Below are 19,694 nucleotides of genomic sequence, written 5' to 3'. Positions count from 1 at the left end.
TGCGTGCACCGTCGCTTGTCCCGGCCCTCGCGCTCTCTCTTCCCCTTCCCGACCCTCCTCCCGCCTCCCAGCCCGCTTTACAAACCCTCGGAGCGCGGTGAGTGTGCCCCCAGCAGCACCCTCCTGGTGTTTTTCCCCCCAGCCCTATGACTGGTAGGCCCGTGTCCAGTAGCTGGCCTTTGCATCCCTCCCTCCCCGCACCCGCTCATGGTTCCCCAGCCCGCCTCCCGACCCGCCCTCCCTCCCTCCCTCCCATTGGTGCATCCACACTTCATCACCGGTCCTCCCAGGGCAGCCCTCTGCCCGGCAGCCCCCAGCGGCTAAGGGCCCCGAGGCCAAGGGCGACTCCAACAGAGGCGACTCCAGGAAGTGTCCGCAGGTGTCAGCAAGAGAAGCCAAGGAAGCCAGCAACCAACAGACACCAACAAAAACCGTGAGTGTGGCATGGGTGGGGAATAGAGCAATCACTCTACTCCAGAAAACCCCTGCCACTCTATCTTACCTATCAATAACATAAAGTGCAATAATACTTGCATGTCCACTCTTTTAGAACTGTGAATGTTAGCATGTCCACTCTTAGATAGAAGCGCCAAATCTAGACAGAAATGTGATTGTTAGCATGTGCCACACTTGCATGGAATTCTCAAGCTTAGCCCGCGTCGCATCTAGATGGAAATATGATGGTTTGCATGTGCCATACCTAAATGAAATTTCTCAAGTTTAGTCTGCGCCAAATCTAGACAGAAATATGACTGTTAGCATGTGCCACGCTTAGATGGAATTGCAGAAATGTGACTGCTAGCATATACCACACTTAGAGGTAACTACAGAAACGTGATTGTTAGCATGTGCCACACTTAATGGAATTTCTCAAGTTTAGTCTGTGCCTAATCTAGACAGAAATATGACTGTTAGCAGATATCACACTTAGATGGAATTTCAGAAATATGATGGTCAGCATGTGCCACACTCAGATGGAATTCCCAAGCTTAGTCCGCGTTGCATCCAGATAGAAATATGATGGTCAGCATGTGCCACACTCAGATGGAATTCCCAAGCTTAGTCCGCGTCGCATCTAGATAGAAATATGATGGTTAACATATGCCACACTCAGATGGAATTCCCAAGCTTAGCCCGCGTCGCATCTAGATAGAAATATGATGGTTAGCATATGCCACACTCGGATGGAATTTCAGGAATGGGACCATTAGCATATGTGACTCTTAGCATGCACCACACTTAGAATTATGAACCCTAGCTTGCGTCGCATCTAGATAGAAATGTGACTGTTAGCATGTACCGGACCTAGATGGAATCCCACAATTGCAAGGACAGCAATGCCAACTAACCAACCAACTAACAACTCCATCCCTCTGCAGACACCTCTCAAACTATAACCAAACACAACCACAAGCCTTAAACGCAGCAATCCGCACAAACTTCACAACAATGCAACAACAAAACAAACCACACATAGCCTTGCACAACAGCACACGACGACTACGGACCATAAAACACCCCAAGCCCGGCCGACGGAACCACCGGGCTGAGGCTGCCAACAGCACATCACTGCTCTCTTGCACTTTTCCAGCTTATTCCTACTAACCCACCCCTTCTCCTCCCCTTTTCAGAGCCGCCAGAGCGCCAGGGGACCACTTCGGTGGTGATAGTGCGCGGTACAAATGACCTTTAACATTAACATAATATTTTGTCATCATGTCCTCTGAATCATTTTGGAGCATAGTGGCTGCATGTGTTTTAAGCCAGTTCTTGTATTTTTGCTTGATCAGACTTTTGCTCTCTCTCATGGTTTTGTAGTTTAGACCTTTTGAATTTGATCACCACAAGAGGATCTGGGTTGTGTGACGATTCAAGGGAGGCTAGGGAGGGGAGCCCGCTATGCAACATTCCCCCTACAGGTGTCGGTTTAGTGGGATACTCCCCTCTTGGGAATAGGAACTCTTCTAATCCTCTTTTCTATGAGACCCTCATTGTCCCAAGAAGTCTAACCTGCAGCAACTAGTGTTTACTATTGCAATATCTCTGCTTTTACTCGACCAAGACCTGAAACTCCTGAGAAGAAGAAGAGTAAAAGAGACATGAAGAATGTCCATAGGTTGGAACCAAATGGTACTAAGAAGAAGAAGAGTGAAGGAGCAAAAACAACTACTCCTTTAGTGAAGATAGCCAGTACTGGAAGAGTTGACCCCAAAAAGACAAAGAATACTTCCTGGAAACAAAGGAAGGACTTGCATCCTCTGCTGGGGATGACCCAGCAACAGAGGATAAAAACAGAGGAAGGACTTGCTAAAGAGGGAAGCCAGTGTCGAGCCTGCAAAGCCTGGGAAACTCAAACCTAGGGAAGAGAGGTCCATGGAAGGAAGCTGGTCCTCAGTCCAGGGGACGATGCAGAACTGACAGAGAAGCAATCCGCGAGCCTGCGAAGGGCCAACTCACTTGAAGCTTGGAAGAATTCGGACAGTAGCAGGAGCTCAGGGAGGTGGACCGTGTTGTCCGGTACTGCCAAACCCAGGACCCTGCAGAGCCGCAGAACGAGACAGGAAGCAGAGAAGAGAAACGCTGAGAGTGAGTCCCTACAAGAAAGAAGCAGGCCAGCGACCTCAGGAAGAACCAGTGGACGCACATGCTGAGTCAGAGGTAACGAGAGCAGGTGGCGACCCGGGAGGGGTTTGGGGAATTGTGAAAGCCTTAAGAACACTCAAGAGTGGTACAGGAGGGAACTACCTCATCACAGTAATTGTGCCGACCATACGAAAGCCCAAGAGTGTAACTGGAGTGATTTGTAAAGCCCGACGACAGAGTAATTATTACAACTACTTCCTAACCATGGAAGCCGAATAGAGTGTGACCCTCCCACCGTGGTTGGCACAGGCTCCTGATTTATAGACAACAGGAAGTCACAAGGCAGCCAATGGGGGAAGAGGGTTAGGGAGAAGTTGTGGATAGGGTTGGGGGAAGTTAGGAACACCGGAAAGATGGTGAGGGAACTTGATTGGATGGGTATGAGAGAAGTAGGGAAAACAATACTAGCAGTTGTGTTCAACACCCATGGGTTGCCCACTCAGTAATGGGCACCCTTCCACTCACAGCAGCCCAATACCTGATCCTACTACTAAGTCCTTAGGCCTTAGCCTCGCTTACTTCCTACTCCCTCATGAAGGCTGCTGAGCACCTCAAACATACGATGGAAAAAAACACAGGTTGGGAGCAACATTAGCCAACATGGAACATCTGCAGCACTGTGCTTAACACATCCAGGAATGCTATACTTGTAGCCTCTGATAAAAAAAAATTAAACTTTATTTATAACTCGGTTCACATTGCACACCACCAGCGATTAGTATACGAAACAAATAAAAGAAACACATCAGAAAAATATAAAAAGGACAAAGTGACAACTTTCGCACTAGTAAAAAACTGTGTATATTATTAACATGTTCCCAATTTCGCAAAAAAGGTTATACACAAAAAATACGAGCACAGCCCACAAATCCCGGGGATCGATATCACAGACTCCCTCATCCCTACAAGATCAAAATACACATTGTAATTATGTACCGGAAAACAGCACCGTTTGCCCACATTCGACTTACAGACAATCCAAGGTAGTACCTACTATCACCATTAAACTGTCATCATTCACCTCTCCAACCCCAGCCACTGCATTACTCTCTGGTTCCCTAGTCAGTAGAAAGGATGTCACTGGATCCCAAATGTTAACAGGCCTGGAACTAACTGACAGCATCCTACCTTACCCCAACTCCATGTCACAGCACCAGGCTATATCTCTTAGCCAATGGGCTGGGGTAGGAGTCACAGCTAGACCAAAGCCTCAAAATACATCACTTTGCCAATAGCATACATATAGAAAGCTATTTCTTTGCTCCCTTGTCTACTTACGGAAGCCACCCAAACATGCACTAAAGAATATTCTGAGGTATCTCTTGATCTGTCAACCAGTCTCTGATACATAAAGCAATGGAAAGCAAACACGAGTAGCAGCATACAAATGAATGCTGTGCTTACAGCCACGGATACAAGAAGCAATGTAAAAGCGAACGTGGAGCACACATATGCATTGTCAAAGTTCCGAAAATACGATGTGAAGCACGCCGTTCATTAAACATGCTAGATGGATTTCCCTTAACGTGGTTTCTCACACTGGGATGCAAGATAAACCCGGTTTCCTTCACAGGGCTATGCATTGAACCAGCGTTTGTTTACATACAATTATGACATCCTATGACTCATGCGATATTACCGTCAGACATATGGCACAATGCATACTGCACTTATTTTATTTTTTATTTTTTTACATTTGTAGAGCGCACTGCAGCCCAAAGGCACTGAGGCGCTTTTTACAAGAAAGTGTACGTAGGCAGGATTACATTATGCCCGGGGAGCCTCTCTAGATCTCCCCGGGCATGCTGGTGGTGGTGGTACACCTTCTTGGAGCATTGGAGTAGGGCTATGAATTCCGTGAGGGCCGCATACAGGTACAAAGCTGCGAGGAGGCCAAAGTGGTATACGGTGGGAAAACGCCTACAGTCCACAGCCCAGAATACTGCATACCACCCACTCGCTTCTGCTCCTCTGCCCGTGCCTGGAACAGCAATAACCAGCACCCGGCACGGGCAGAGGCAGAGCTAATAGGGACGCTCCAGCTGAGTGCCTATGGCACGCTCCACCAAATCTTCATGGGAAACTTAGGCTCAACGTGGTCTGGGGCCCCAGCACACTGCATCTCCAGTGCTTGTTAGCCCGTACTTGGTGGCCCCAGCTGAGGAGGCCCCCATGGACCCACACAACCCCCAAATTCCTGACATGATCTCTCTTGTCACAGTAATTGTGAAAACCATAAGAGAAGCCAAGAGTGTTACGGTAGTGATCTCCCTCTTCACAGTAATTGTGAAGGCCATTAGAGAAGTAAAAGGCAAGAGTGGTACTGGAGTGATCTCCCTCGTCATAGAAATTGTGAAGGACATAAGAGAAGTACAAAGCAACAGTGGTATGGGAGCAATCTCCCTCGTCACAGTGCTTGTGAAGATTATAAGAAAAGCCAAGAATATTATGGGAGTAATCTCTCTCGTTACAGTAATTACAAAAGCCCTAAAACAGTCAAGAGTACTATAGGAGTAATCTCACTCACCGCAGTAATTGTGATAGCCATAAGAAAAGAGAACCTCAGGAGTGATCACCATTGTCACTGTGAATGGGGAGACCCTAAGAAAAGCCAAGAGTACCACGGGTGTAACCTCCCTTGTCCTAATAGTGGGAAGAACAATTCATTGGACAAGGAAGAAAGACCCAAGACGTTCCTAGAGAGAATATATGAACAACAGTTAAGAAAAGAACTGTTTTGGACATTGAAGACCAATAGTTATTGGTCATTTGTGGAAGACCAAAGAAGTCTCTTTGAGAAGCTGCCGGAGCTAATCAGGACTGTGACAAGAGACTATAAGAAGACCAGTTACCAAGGCTGAGCCAGCCGGCCAGGAGAAGGGAGTCATTCTCCTGAAACCCTTTTGTTTTATGAATCCTTATAGGGTCAGAAACAGGTTCGTTTTTGGACAAAGGACACCGTTTTTGCTTTGGACAAGCCACCCTAACAACAAGCACCCTAGTTAAAATTGTAATTAGGGCAAACCATTTTAGTATAACGAAAGGTAGGTCCTTTTTCTTATTATTTCAATAACAACCTTGTGTAAAATGCCACCCCTTTGTCCGACTCCTTCTGATATGCCACAGTTGGCAACTCCAAGGATAACGAGATGGTTAGGAGCAAGGCAGGAGTACAACTTCAAGGAGCAATACATTCGGTTTCACTGGGTGAAGAGAACACAAAGGAGTATGATGTAAGTGAAGAGCGGTTTGCACAAGTAGAGGCTTCGGTTTCCAGCATTATTGGCAAATCGAAATGGTAATTGGGGTAGAGGAGGATCGGGATAACAATGCTGTGGTTTGACCCGGTAAAAGTGTACCCTATTATACCATTTAAGAGGAGCAGCGGTTGCGGGGGTGTCCCCCGCTCCTCTTAAATGGTATAATGGGTCCGGCCTTTGCGGGGTTGTCCACTGCATCCTTTACATGGATTGCGGCGGCAAAATCACAGCCTTTTTGCCGCAATATTTTGTGTCCTCTGCCATTTTTGCCGCAATTGTAACACATGAAACCGTTATACATAAGATAGTACATAAGATAGGGGTGGAAAAATGAGGAGGCGAAAACCTCACTGTGCTATAAGGTAAAGGAAGAATTAAGCAGTTCAGAGTTTGGTGTAGCGAGAGAAGAAAGACTTGTACCACCTACTGGATCAGGAAATAATGAATTAAACTAGCACATTATGGGCATATGGGGAAGAGTTTGACAAAAAGGAAATTGAGAGCAAGGTTTTGGTGGCAGGGTATGGACACAATGGTGGGGGAATAAGTGGGGGCATGCATACCAAGTGACATGAGTGACAAATAATTGAAAACACAGACTCAAGAGGCAGTAAAAGTGGAAGTAGCAGATCAGGTGTGGGAGAACGTTGCAATAGATTTCAAGGGCCCTATGGGAATGCCTGGTCACGAGAGTCTATTTGCAATTCTAATAGTGGATTACGCATTGAAATGGTTTGAAGTGAATTTTTTGGACACCATAACAATGCATAGGGCGATTGAAATTATGCAAGAGATATTCATGAGCGAAGGATATCCTAAAATGATTGTGCCTGATAACGGTGTACAATTGGTGTCGCACAAAATGCAAAAGTAATAGGGGCCGAATATGGAACAGTGAATCAGAGAACTTTCCTATACAATCTGATGGCCAATGGATTGGTAGAAAAAGTAAATATAATAATAAAGGAATCAATACAATTGGCATGTGCGAATGGATTGGAGGCGGAATGTGCAGCAAATGTTGTTGGCATACAGAAATACACCCAATGTAGCAGCGGGGATGGCACCATTCGAGAAAATGAGAGGGAGACAAATTAGATCAAAAGTGTACCTGCATTGGATTACCATGGGGAAGAAGAGTGAGGGACCAACAAAGTGGAAAAACAGTACTGGCAGGGATGTGAGTGGAAAAGACGAGGAAGGCAGGAGGGGTGTAGAGAAAGCGGAATGTGTTGGTGATATAGTGAGAGTGAAGAAACCATGTAAAGTACCGAAAGGGTGTTCTCAGTGCTATGATCCCATTAAGTGAAAGTTTTGGGGGGAGGCATATATTGACAGAGGATGGAAAGAAATGCAGTAAAGATCGGGTCGCGGTAATGAGGAACAAGGAAGCTGCAAGAATTGCTTCTGAAGAAGCAAGAGACAATTTTGAGGTGGGTATGAAGGACGAATGGTTGAAGGATAAAGAGGTGCAAAGTGAAACCAACCTAAGAGAGGAAACATGTGGTAACAGCCGAAGTGAGCATGAGCTAGGAAACGAGGATGTTGCAGAACCTGTTCTATTAGAGAGTGATTGGGCTATGCTATGGATGAAGAAATCCAACATGGGCAAGTGAATGCATCGGAGGGAGAACAGGGAGGTGGAAATGGACGTAGCGTCCGTGATATGATATGATAGGTTATTTATAACACGCTTAATAATCAGAGGTTTCCAAGCACGGACCCGGGGATCGAACCTGTGTTGCTCCGTGTCGTCTTGCTTCCAAGGCACACATGTTGCTGCTGAGCTATCCTCCCGAGAAATGAAAAGTATGTAATGAATTAAAGACAGCATTTTTATGTAGGTTTTATTTACAAATGAACTTAAGTAAAATGTTGCTTAATGTAAGTTGTTGTATATAAGGTGAAGGATATAATGTATTTGCTAGCTCGTGGTTTACGAGGACTTTCTGTGAGAGGTCAGCAATGCGAAACTCAAAACTTAGTTTTGTTTCGTTTTCTCAAGATTCAACGTTTTATTTTAAAACCAAATTAAACAATAAACCCTAACTAAACCTACTCTACAAGTGGATTCCCTACCTAGTCTAGTTTCTAAGGGGAAACCTCCTACCATTCACAATACTAACCCTCACACTAGACAACAAACATTTAAGGAAACATAAAAACAACATAAATGAAACGTTACCAAACAACCAGTGTTGTGGATGACTTCTATTTGTCGTGGGCAGATCATTCTCCCCAGGAATGTCCCAAAGTCAATTCTTGAAAGGAAAAGAAAAGTCTTGTAAAGTTCCCAAGAAATAAAAGTTTGCACAAATACAAATCCACTGTTAACAGTTCTTCTTGGCTTGATGAAACGATTCCCCTTCCAGGTTCCACAATGAAATGAACAGCACCAATGTGATTCCTTGATAGTCTCCGTCCAGGAAAGAACGAACAAGGTTGAATACAAAAGTGCCAGTTCTCCTTAACAATTCTCCTACTTGCAACTTCTGCTGTGTCAGTTATATACAGTTTTGTCAGGATGCTTCTGCTTAAGATTTGCTCTTTTTCCAGCAACTCCCTTAATGAAACTGTGCAACTGCTCTACCGCACAGTTGAATTCTGCTTCAGCTAGATTCAACTACTACAGTTCTGACAATTGTATTGGCGACCACAATTCTGCTGCAATTTATAGGATTAGGTAACTTTCACAAGACTTCTTCAACCTCTCCAGGTTGATAAGGCACTCTTCTCTCTCGTGTGGTGAGAGAGGGCAGCCTCTTTGCCATTCCTTCCGCCTTGTAGCTGCCTACCACACTTGTATTGCTACTACTACAACTTTTGCAATTTCAACAAGACCTTTTCGACCTCTACAGGTTGGCATGGCACTCTTCTCTCTTGGGTCACAAGAAAGGGCAGCCTCTTTGGCTTTCCTTCTACCTTGTAGCTACCAATCACAGTTATTATGAACAAGTACCCAGCTTCAATGACACTTCTCTGAGGTAAAATAGCTTCAACAACTCCTAAACAACAGTATTCAGTTGTTTGATGAGCTGGATATGCTGTAATAGGGTTGAGTCGATTGGCTTGGGCAATACTTTTTCGCCGCTCAGCTTCCACTGCTTCTAGAACGTCTGCTTTATTATTATAACGAAATTAAGCATACACAATTTCATTTTACCTTTGAACTGCCACTTCAAAGCTGATTGTTCCAACATTTCAGTCAGCTTTCTAGCCCCCAAGGTACAACATCGAGTTATATTTAACAATGGGAAAAGAAAAGGCTTTCACGACACATCGGTGTTTCAGCTTTGATAATTTCAGCGTGTGTTACATTTCACTAGTTAATATGACTTCCCACTTCTACAAACAACTTTATCTCCCTTGAGTATGTACGTGAGTGACAAAGCTGGCTACTGATACCAACAAGGTCTTTAGGTTGATTCGGAGTACAGAGTTTCTCTTTCCCCGACTCTAAAATCACTGCGATTGTGGGCTGCTTTGGCTTGGTTTCTTCGACTACTACTGCTGCAGGAACTCTTGGGACCACACCCCTCAGCTGCACAAGTGTCTCTGAATGAGCCTCATGAAAGGAGAGACTTCTACACTTGATTAACCTCTGCTTGCTTCTGTACACGGGCCTTGGGTGGATGCACGACTTCAGCTCTGTATTCACATCAATTAGGCACACCTGGAAAGACTGCCCGTTTCTTTCAGTGTTTTCCAATGCTGCCACAGCCAAACACGGTTTGTGAGCCCAGGACCAACTCAGAGCTTCCAGGTGAAATCTGTCCTTCCTCTGCTCTGGCGTCCCTTCTGTGGTAACACTTCCTTGTGAACTGCCAGCTTTCTGCTCTGCTTCTTCTGCCGACCCCCACAGCTCCTACTCCAGCTTCTTTCTACTGCTCGTCCATGCAGCAGCCTTTTATGCCCCTCAGGTGGGTTAATTGGTTTCAGGTACAGGCCCTTAGAACGAATTGCCTGAGCCTGCCAAAAGCTATTAGGATTGCCTGCAGACCTGAGCTACTGCAGGTCTCTTTAGCCCTCCTTTTCTCCACAGTACCTGAGGGATTCTAGGAAATATGGTCCATTGTAGGAAGTTTCAATTTCTCTACATCTTTAAATGGATTAAGTAGAGATTTCCCTCCCTTGATGTTATTATAATAGGAGTTAAAATGTGTAACGTTTTTTAGAGACAAATTGGGCAGAAACAGTCACAGGTTCGCTGCTCCCATTGGCATACCTTTGGCATTGTGGAGAATATGGATTTATAGGGGTATAAAAGATAGGTTCTTTAGGTTCAACACTAGATTGAAGTACTTCTCTAGATTTGACCTTGTTGCCCTTAGTAGGAGGCTGCGATATATCAAAATGGCAATAAGCCAATTCCTCCTCTAGGTTTGGGGTAAATTAATTCTCCCCCCCATGAAAAGCACATCCTGTAATCATCCTGCAAAATCTCCCCACCTGCCCGGCCCTGATCTCCCCCCAGGTGATCCTCCTGCAGTACACCACCTCCAGGATTGGGGTTGGTGTTCTGCGGGAGGATCACATGGGGGTGGGTGGACGGGGGGGAAGCCGGTCAGGACGAATGGGAAAACCCTTCCAATAACTTCCCCGAGACACAACAAATCTAATGGTTTATTGTAAGATTGAAATTGTTGAAAAAGGTGACAAACATTGGTTACTTCAAGTCCCATGATGCTTAAATGGACTGGGACAGAAGAGGGATGCAGAGGCACTAAATTGCCAGTTGCAAGTTGATAGGATTAATGACCCACACCTGAGGGAAGCTGGGAAGCATAAAAGCCCCACTCAGATGCTGGTCATTGAGAAGAGTAGCAGTGGAAGAGAGTGGTTGCAGTAGCTCCACAGTACAGACATTGCAGCTGAAGGATCGTAAATACACCGGAACTGCCATGGCTTGCAATAGAGATGGCAGCTCTGAGAGGGTTTCTTCTTTCAGCGACCTGAGGTGCAGAAATTGTACAGCGGGAAGTGTCAACTGTACAAGCTTTCCCCTGAAGATTGTAGTTGCAGAGGTCGCACAGCGGGAAGCCAAGAAGCCTTCCCCCCATCAAGGCAGACTCTTATGGCAGAGCGAGCACCAGAGTCTCCTTGGAGCATGGAACGCTCCTTTTTTGCTCAGCGTGGGCCACAGAAAACCAAGCAGAGCTGTTTTCCACATCGCCCGGAGCAGAAGAAGCCAGGAACCTGAGGCAGCGAGGCAAGTGGACCAGCAGACTATCATTGTGAGTTTAAAGGTCAGAACAATTACCAACAGTACAAGGGGGAAATATTGCGAGAAACAACCATTGCCAGAGCCAAGAGGGAACAATTAAGAAACAACTTGTTTGTAAACCCTTCTGTCAGAGAAGAGAGGCAATAGAGGGAACTGACCTAAATACGCATTGCCTAAGCCAAAGAGGAGCAGAAGTGAGAAAAAGCCATTGCCGACACTTGATTAATGCAAGAGGGGGAAAACAAGAGTGGCAGAAAGATTGCCCTTCTTCAGAGGAAAGAGGTGCATAACCTGCATTCCACGTGGCAATCAAAAGTGTAGCACAAACAGCACCAATGTGTCTCATGTTTTCCCCAAAGCAGTAGCCCAAATTGTTGTTAATCAAATTGTAAGTCTTTTTGAGTTGTATGAAGATAAAACTAAACCACAAGAGTACTTGTAGAAATAGCACTAGTTGTGCTAGCCCCGAAGGGGAGTACACCAGGACAAGGGACCTTGTAGTATGGGCCTGGTAGGTGAGTTGACCAGACCAAAGTCATTGAAGTACTGTGGTGTGGTTAAAAGTGTGGAAGAAGAAGTAGCAAGTTCACAAAAGCACATTGTGAATTATTGTGGAAACACCTTGACAAATCAACATTGCTGATGCAAGTATGTTATGAAGTATTACAGAAACATCCTGACGGAAGCCTGTTTGTTGTTCTTGATGATCTGTAAAAACCTTCTTATACTTTGAAGAAACGTTGTGTAGAACTCTCTGCTTCAAGTGGAGAGACCAAAGAATTGTTGAACATTTTGACCTGGTTAAATTCAGTGGAGTGACTTATTGGAACTTTGTTGCAAGAAGGGATTTCCTTATTCTTTTGAACTGTCAGTTGAAATCCTTATTGAATCTGGGGAAGGGAGAACACTGAAGTTACAAGGAGAAACAGTAGATCTTGAATATAACGGCTTATTTTGTTGTAACTGAATTGCCTTATTGAGTTTGTTGTATGTACAAGTGTGTGGGACAGAATCCTTTTAGAGTGTTTCCTTTAGTTTACTTTAGGCAGGGAAATACTCGTCAGGGTAGATAGGGATACCGAGGCGCTCATCAAACCCGTTTTGAGTTTAATAAAATTGCATCTTTTGAAAAACCTTCATAAATTTGTCCGCCTCACATTTCTAACCCCCTTGCACTGTGTCATGTTAGACATTTGAGCTCGACTCTGGAGCGATTGGCAACCCTACCATAGAACCAAAGAATGTGTGCCATGCATGCATTTGAGCCAAAACTAATCCTTAATTATCCAGGCCGGAATGGCTCACTAGGGAGCAAAGCTATGAGGGTTCATCAAAAGGCTGGAGCTTTGGGTGGTCTTTGGAAAAAGACAGAATCAGTGGAAAGCTCAAAACACTGTATCGCCCTTGGCTCAGGGGTTAATTTTTTTAACTCTGTGATCCCTCAACTCGGTAAGGACACTATGCTTTGTTTCTCACCCAGGACGATTGCATTACTTACCACTGAGGTAACTCTTCATGCCAAAATCCTGGCCAACAGGCTAGAGTCGCTACCCCCCAAAATGGTTTGAGCAAATCAGCCTCAAATCACAGGCAGAAACTGGGCTTTGTGGATCCCCTAAAGGTTACTTGAAAACAAATAAAATGACAGTGGTATTGGTCTCTCTCACTGGATGCACAACAGTGCTTAAATGCGTTGAATAGTTATATTTAAAGGTGGTATTGGAAAAAGTAGTAGTATAATATCCAGGCAATAAATGTGATCACTCCTTCTTAATTTTCCAGTTAGGATCAATGATCACCTCTCTGACATTTCTCCCAAACTCGAGGCACCAAACATGGATATTCGCTCTCACATCTTCTTTCTGCCTTGGCTGCCAAATCTAGTCCAAGCAGTAAAAGAAGATCAGAGCATGTGGAATGTGATATAATAGAGATCCAACTAAACTATGGTGACAATGATGGTCCTAGTCTCATCTATTTAACACTTTATTAAAATGTTCCAAGTTAAAAATCTAAAGTTCATCACTTAACCATTAAATGGATGAACTTAATGGACCTGACATCACAGAGACTATTTCTTTGGGTCCCCGATACCTGGAAGTCCTTGGGGTTGTATATGATAAGAGAAATGTCCAATTTGTACCAAGCCAATCACCCCTAATTACTGGGGATCTAAATTCATGTGAGAAACTGACTGTTTTATCATGTGATAGGTTGGCTTCTATCAAGACTAACATCCTACCCAGAAATCCTATATTTCTTCCAGGTCATATAAGCACATGTTCCTCAGAAGGTCCTTAATTCCCACCGCCCTCCAAATGACAGAATGCATTTTCTCTGCTCCCAGTTCCATATGAGGCCTGGCGTGTCAAGATTTTAGACACAATTACTAACCAGCTCTGGTGAGACCAGTTAGTGTTTGTCTGAACCCAGATTCCACAGACATGGAAATTGATTATGACGATATTGTGGGGATAAATTGGAGATATGTGATGTGGCTACTATTAGGAGCCAGGAATGAGACGCAGACAGAGGATTCATATTTTGGCTATGAACATTCATTGAAAATAAAAGTGGTTGGGAAAATGCCTCACTATCCCTAATCTAGGAGGTGTTTCCCAACCTCAAAAAAAACTAATGATCTGTCCTTTGTCAAGATGTTCAAAAAGAAGTATATGTCCTTTCTCTGTAGTCCTACTCTGTCCCTCACACTCCAAAACAAAATCTAAGATTGAAGGAATAGTGTCTCTGTTCTTTAAAATGCACACATATTGCAAATGAACACAAAAGTATAACTCCAACCAAAAAGTCCCAAGCAGGCAATGTTTACAGTTGCAGGGAGTGATTGCCTTCCCCAGATTCCTTTTCTTAGTATATCAAGTTTCTTATAACCCAAAGGACAACTCCCTCCTCTTGGTAACGCCACAATTCTGGGGAGTAGCTCCCTTCCTCTCGTTTCTCTTTGTTTTTAAGTGAGTTAAATATTTGTTCCTTTTGGGTTTCTCCTTTTTTCTGTTTTCCCGATTCAGTTGTTGGTTCCAGACTCAAAGGTTACCTGGTATGCTGCCCTGCCAGGTTCCTTTCTGTCTTGACAACAATTTACAATTTCAAAAAGGTAGGATTCTTCCTTGAGATTCTTTGTATGCTCTTCAAAATCTTTCATACACTTGACTTTTCCTGGTATACTCTCCTGCCAGGTCTTAGCACTTTAACAACAATCTTAAGGGTATGGATCGTCCTTGAGATTTACTTATTACACATACTTGACTTTGCCTGGTATACTCTTCTTACCGGGACTTTCATGCAGCAGTCTTTTAAATATTTGATTTGAAATTTCTTTTACACCGTTGGCTTTGCCTGGTATACTCACCTGCCAGGACTTCCATGCAGCCACTTTCCCTTTTGACCATAGAACAATGTTGGCTTCTTAACTCTTGTTCACTAATGTTAGTTTCAACATTCGCATTTGTATTCTCTCCCTTTAAATATGGGCTTAGCTCCCTTGCCGTAGCAAGCTTTGCAAACACATTATTCTCATGACAATCTTCTCTCTGTGATTCTCGTATTACTTTCCCAAAGCGGCATGCACTTTCCAGCAACACGCTAACCCACTTAACTTCCCTGTGCTTACCAGGAGGGGCCGTCAGTGTCCTTCGCGCTCTCTTGTCATTCTGTAGGCTCGGCGTGCGCCCCGTCAGCCACAGAGCTTCTCCCGCGTCCTGCTTCAGTGGACATAAGCATGGTCCCTGCTGCCTCGTTACCCCAGGCTATGGGCTCTCGGCTGCCCAGACCCTATCTTCGTTCTCTGGGTTCACCACCACACTGGTTTTCATGCCATTCCTGCCCATAGCGATCTGAACGGTGTGAGAGCCGTTCGCAATATCCTCCAGCCTCTATAGGTCTCTTTCTCCCTCCTCTTGGTGTTCTATTTCCTCGTGTGCCTCTTCTTCTCTGCATCGATCAGCTGCAGAGCATTTAAACTTGACAGGCCCATTGAGCAATCTCCAGAGACTAGACCACTGTGTTGGTTTGCCAGCCCTGGTCCTCTGCATTGCTCCATTTCTCTTTCTCGTCCCAGTGGATGTCAGGTTGTTCTGTCAGACTGAAAATGTCTATCCCTGGCCTAGCCCCACATGGGTGACCACTTGTTAGTTTCCAAAACTAACTCAGGGGGTTGTGGACCACTATGGCCCCATGCTAATGTATCTCAGGGTGTTGTGCACTGTGTTACTGCTAAGTTACTATGCTATGGACACACAAACATACCCGAATACCATAAACCTAAGAATAGACACAAAACAAAATAACATAAGGCACAAAGAAAACACACAAGTCAGTCTCAATTATAACAATTAAATACATTTATTCATGCACAGCAGGGCATGATACAAACACAATTATAAAGCAATAATGCAAATCTATAATGCCACTACAATGTTAATAACAATGCATGCCTAATAACAAATGCAGCCTAATAACAATTCGCAAGCATCAGCATTCAGTATTCCTCTCCAATCCACACCACCACACATGACACTCTCTATGTGTGCCTATCTCCCCTTCTACCAGTATGTCAACAACCCATCTAATGTGTGTGCAAATCTCCCCAAATCAAAGCTTCCCACTCAACAGGACTTTACTCCCCTGTATGTGTGGACAATCTTCCCAGGCAGCCTCACTGCCTCCCCGAATGTGTCATCCCGTCTCTGCTAGGCAGGTCTTCTCGCAGCACGACTCTGCAGCTCCCTTTCATCCAGATCTGCTCACTCGAACTGCCTCCCTCAAGCCTCTGCAAAGCTCATCGATCTCTCCCAAGCTGCTCTGCCAAGGCTGCATGCCAGAACGCCTCTCAATGCCTTCCCAAACGTCTCTCTCTAATGCCATACTCAGGCTTCCAGTTATAGTGTCAATTCACGTCACTCTTTCTCCATGGTTACATGTCTCTAAGCTAAGATTCATTCTCTTTCTGTCAAACAAGCATTTCTTTAACCAAGCACCTGAAAGTTTTGTAAGCATGTCTTGTTCTGTCCCCAGTCACTGTGTGTTCTGTCATCATGACATTGTACATGATATCTTGTCTGTGCTCTATGGCCTTCTCCCGTCTGCGTTACAAAACACCATCCTCCCATTTCTCTCCATTCACTCCATTCACTTAGCTAGCTAAAAATCCCTTTTTCTCTGTGTCTAAAGCTCCTCACTCCCTGCATGCCCCCACCTTTTCTGTCTGCGAGCAAGCCAGAGCCTGCTGATAAAGCCTCCTTCTCCGTTGTCTACTAAGGCAAGAGTCACATCTAAACTCTGTCTGCCAAGAAACTGTTCACACATTCCTCGTACCAGTGTAACTTAAAACAAGCAATGAGGAACGAACAGCTTCCAGTGTCTCTTCAGAATGGCTTAGGAGCCACAGGCCTCATGCTTTCTAGCGTTTACTCAACCTCTTGCAACCCAAGCGCTATACCATGGCTAAATGCATACTTCTAAGTGCACCCTCATGCTTGTCTCTACATGCATATATAAAACACACATATGTCTTTTGAAACATGTCTCTACAAGGTACTTAACAGGCCTCTTTGTATAGCAAACCAAATGGCTGAATAATATATGGATAACTAATGTCACTACTAATCAGAATGAAATTATGGATAAATGAATCCCTAAATGAGTAATGACAAGTAATTGTCAAGACCCTCGCCCAAAACCCCCTCGGGCAAACCCATTGGCCAGGGGGAGTCAGGACTCGGGCCTCTAGAGCCTGGCATCCTCTTCAAAAGCCCTCATGGGGGCCAGTCCTGGCGCCTAAGGCGCCAGGCTCATACACCATGAAAAACAATGAAAACAATGTGCTTGGGAACTACTTTATTGTATTGTCAGTCAACATGGAGGCATCCACATAGCTTGGTTCATAAGAACCAAGCTATGCGGTCTAGTGTTTTGGGTGTGGTAGCCTAGGGACTACTTTACCTGGACTATTTTGTTGGGGCTATTTAAACCACACCCGAGCAGGACAACACGCTTCGCGTTACTTTGCAGCTTGCAACGTGACGCTCACCGTGTCCAGCTATTCCCTCGAACCTCGGAGAAGCAGAACCTGCAAGGAGACAAAAAGGAGCATCATTAGCAGCAGCATCTTACCTGCAGTCTTCATCTTTAAACACTCGCAGCTACTGAGAACAGCTTCCTCGAATCTGCACGCCTCCCGGACAGAACGACCTGAAAGGGGAAGATAGAGGCAACATTAAAGAAAGCAGTAGAGACATTTACAAATTACGAACTGCTCAAAAGGCTTACCTGGCTGGTCGCCTCTCGGCTGGCACCACTCCGGACATTCCATTCGCGCTGAAGAACACTGCGGCCTACAATGAAGGAAAACACAGGTTAGCAAAGGCAAGACTTTGCAGCGCTGCGCATAGCGCTTACTTACCGCATCACAGCGCTCTTAATGCACCATCATTTACCAGCGGGGCTCAACCAAGCCAGATCGCCGCGCTGAAGCTCTGCATACCTAAGGGAGAAAAAAAAGACATTTTAAACAAAGAAAGGCATGCAGGATATCAACAAAACTAAAGAACAGCAATAAGACCTACCTGAACAATATCAAACGGGCCGGCGTCAGTGAAGTAACTGGACCACACTCGCCCATGAAAGACAACGCGCCCCTGCAGAGAAGGCAGGACGGAGAGCACGCCTAATTCTACCACAAGGTGAGGAGAGGGCACCAGAGGGACTGAAATCATACTGGGGTGGAGGGAGGATACTTACCCCAGTCTGTCAGTCTTGAACACAATCCTCCTGTATTTTCAGGCAGAATCTTTCCCGCAGACCACATCAGGGAAAAGCTGAGAAGCATACCAGCGAGTACCCCAGCTGGGTGGCGTCCTTGTGGATACCAGGTGAGCGTAACAGTAATGTGGAGGAAACTGGGATGGAGTGTCATTTGGGAGTGATCATTACTACTTCCTCATCCCAGTTGTTACTATATTGTTCTCTGTATGACATGGGAGAATATTCTGAGTGGAACCAACACGTGGGTGAGGGTTACAATATGCCATCAGGGCATGTGGCATGGAGACGTCATCCCAGAAGGGAAACAGTGGGCATGTGATTTTCCCTAATGAAGTCATGTCATCTCCCCAAGGGTCGCCACCACCTATGCGGTCTTCCCTCATATAGCCACACCCAGGGTCAGGATCAGGGTGTGACTGCCGTCCCCTGGCCACATTGAGAGAGGCTTCCTCAGGGAAAGGAGTGGTGACATCATTAGATTCATCCTACTACCAAAATCTGGCAAGTCACTGGTTAGGTACGAAGCACCAGCTACTCACAACATGGTACAATTTTGTTATCACTTTGTATCAGGGTGCACAAATTCAAGTTGCATGCTACCAGCCGGCCATATAAAAGTCACTTGCCACCTCAATTCAATACATACACAAAGCAGACCATTTCTTGCTCGCCAAGTGTCAAATATCACTGGTCAATGGATAGTGGTGAGTGCACATTTTTCACCTTTGCTTAGTTGTTAAGCTTGATCAGATGTCTATCCCAGGCACTGCAATGCCAATGCCATTTGTGAAGTGTAGGAAAATTGGTTGTCAGTTTACAACCCTTATGTTCAATAATGAATGAATCAAGTCCTTCTTGCAATGCAAAGAAATATTTTATGTGGATGTAACTGAAACATGGACTACTTACAACTAAGAAAGTAGGGAATGAACTCAGAATTGCATGAAACAACCTCTAACCTTACCTCATTTGAACAAGTAATAATTGCAGCAAGTAGTGCTAGGGGACTAACCTTGGCCTTGTAAATTCTGCTCATGACCTAAGCTCCCTTTGAAACATCTTCAAAGTAAAAGCTGGCATATCGATATGCAGGTGGGCTGCGACACGAAAACACATGGTTGTCAGTGCACATTAGAAATAGATATACATTTTAAAACCTCCCTCATCACAACCCTTGTTTCCTCTGAATCTGGACACTCACCAAAAGTAACTCCAAATTCTACCCTTATCTGTCTCGCATTTGTACTCATTAATGAACAATGGTGATAAGGGACATCTAGAGGGTGTAAGCCACCCATCATCCAAATTCACCCAATTGCTATCCCTCTTCTCCTTGTGCATAAACATTTCGTTACTCGCCTCTACTCTGTCCATATTCCATATGGACCCATCATGTAACCTCACTGCATTAGAAAAAACCTCAACAACGTTCTTAGGATCACAACATTTTGCCTCGCCCTTACATGTAGTTTGACCCTTTATCACTCTGACCCAATCCCCTGGAACCAAAAGCTTGGTGCATTCCACACTATGATCAGAAGAACTTTTGTACTTCTTTTGGACATTAAACAAATACTTCTTTATTATGTGGTCTGCAACTTCTACTTTCACACAACATTTTGTTCACCCATCTTGGGTTCAATGTGGGGTTGAAGACCCTCCCTCGCATTAAACGGAAAAGGTGGGACTCCTGCTCTCCCATCAGGAGCCAATCTCACGCTCCATATCATCTCTTGCAAAGCTGTGCAAACTTCAATATTACCTCTCAACGCCTTTTCTATGGT

General features: G+C 44.9%; 1 protein-coding gene across 2 annotated transcripts in view; it reads right to left on the bottom strand.

The window, feature by feature from the left end:
- Nucleotides 1-19,694, bottom strand: part of FAM151B (family with sequence similarity 151 member B) — a 489,461-nt gene that overhangs the window by 432,826 nt on the left and 36,941 nt on the right. Inside the window, exon 2 of one of the 2 annotated variants that reach the window (XM_069627546.1) lies at nucleotides 8,089-8,164. The exons of the other annotated variant lie outside the window; for it this stretch is intronic. The gene's annotated coding sequence lies outside the window, so the exon portion shown is untranslated. The remainder of the gene's footprint in view (nucleotides 1-8,088; nucleotides 8,165-19,694) is intronic. 2 annotated transcript variants of the gene reach the window in all.

Source organism: Ambystoma mexicanum, chromosome 6p (genome assembly GCF_040938575.1).
Source record: "Ambystoma mexicanum isolate Mex_15411 chromosome 6p, UKY_AmexF1_1, whole genome shotgun sequence".
In the NCBI taxonomy this organism is placed as follows: Eukaryota; Metazoa; Chordata; class Amphibia; order Caudata; family Ambystomatidae; genus Ambystoma; species Ambystoma mexicanum.
Note: the sequence above shows the minus strand (reverse complement) of the source record. Positions and strands in the feature narration are given on the sequence as shown.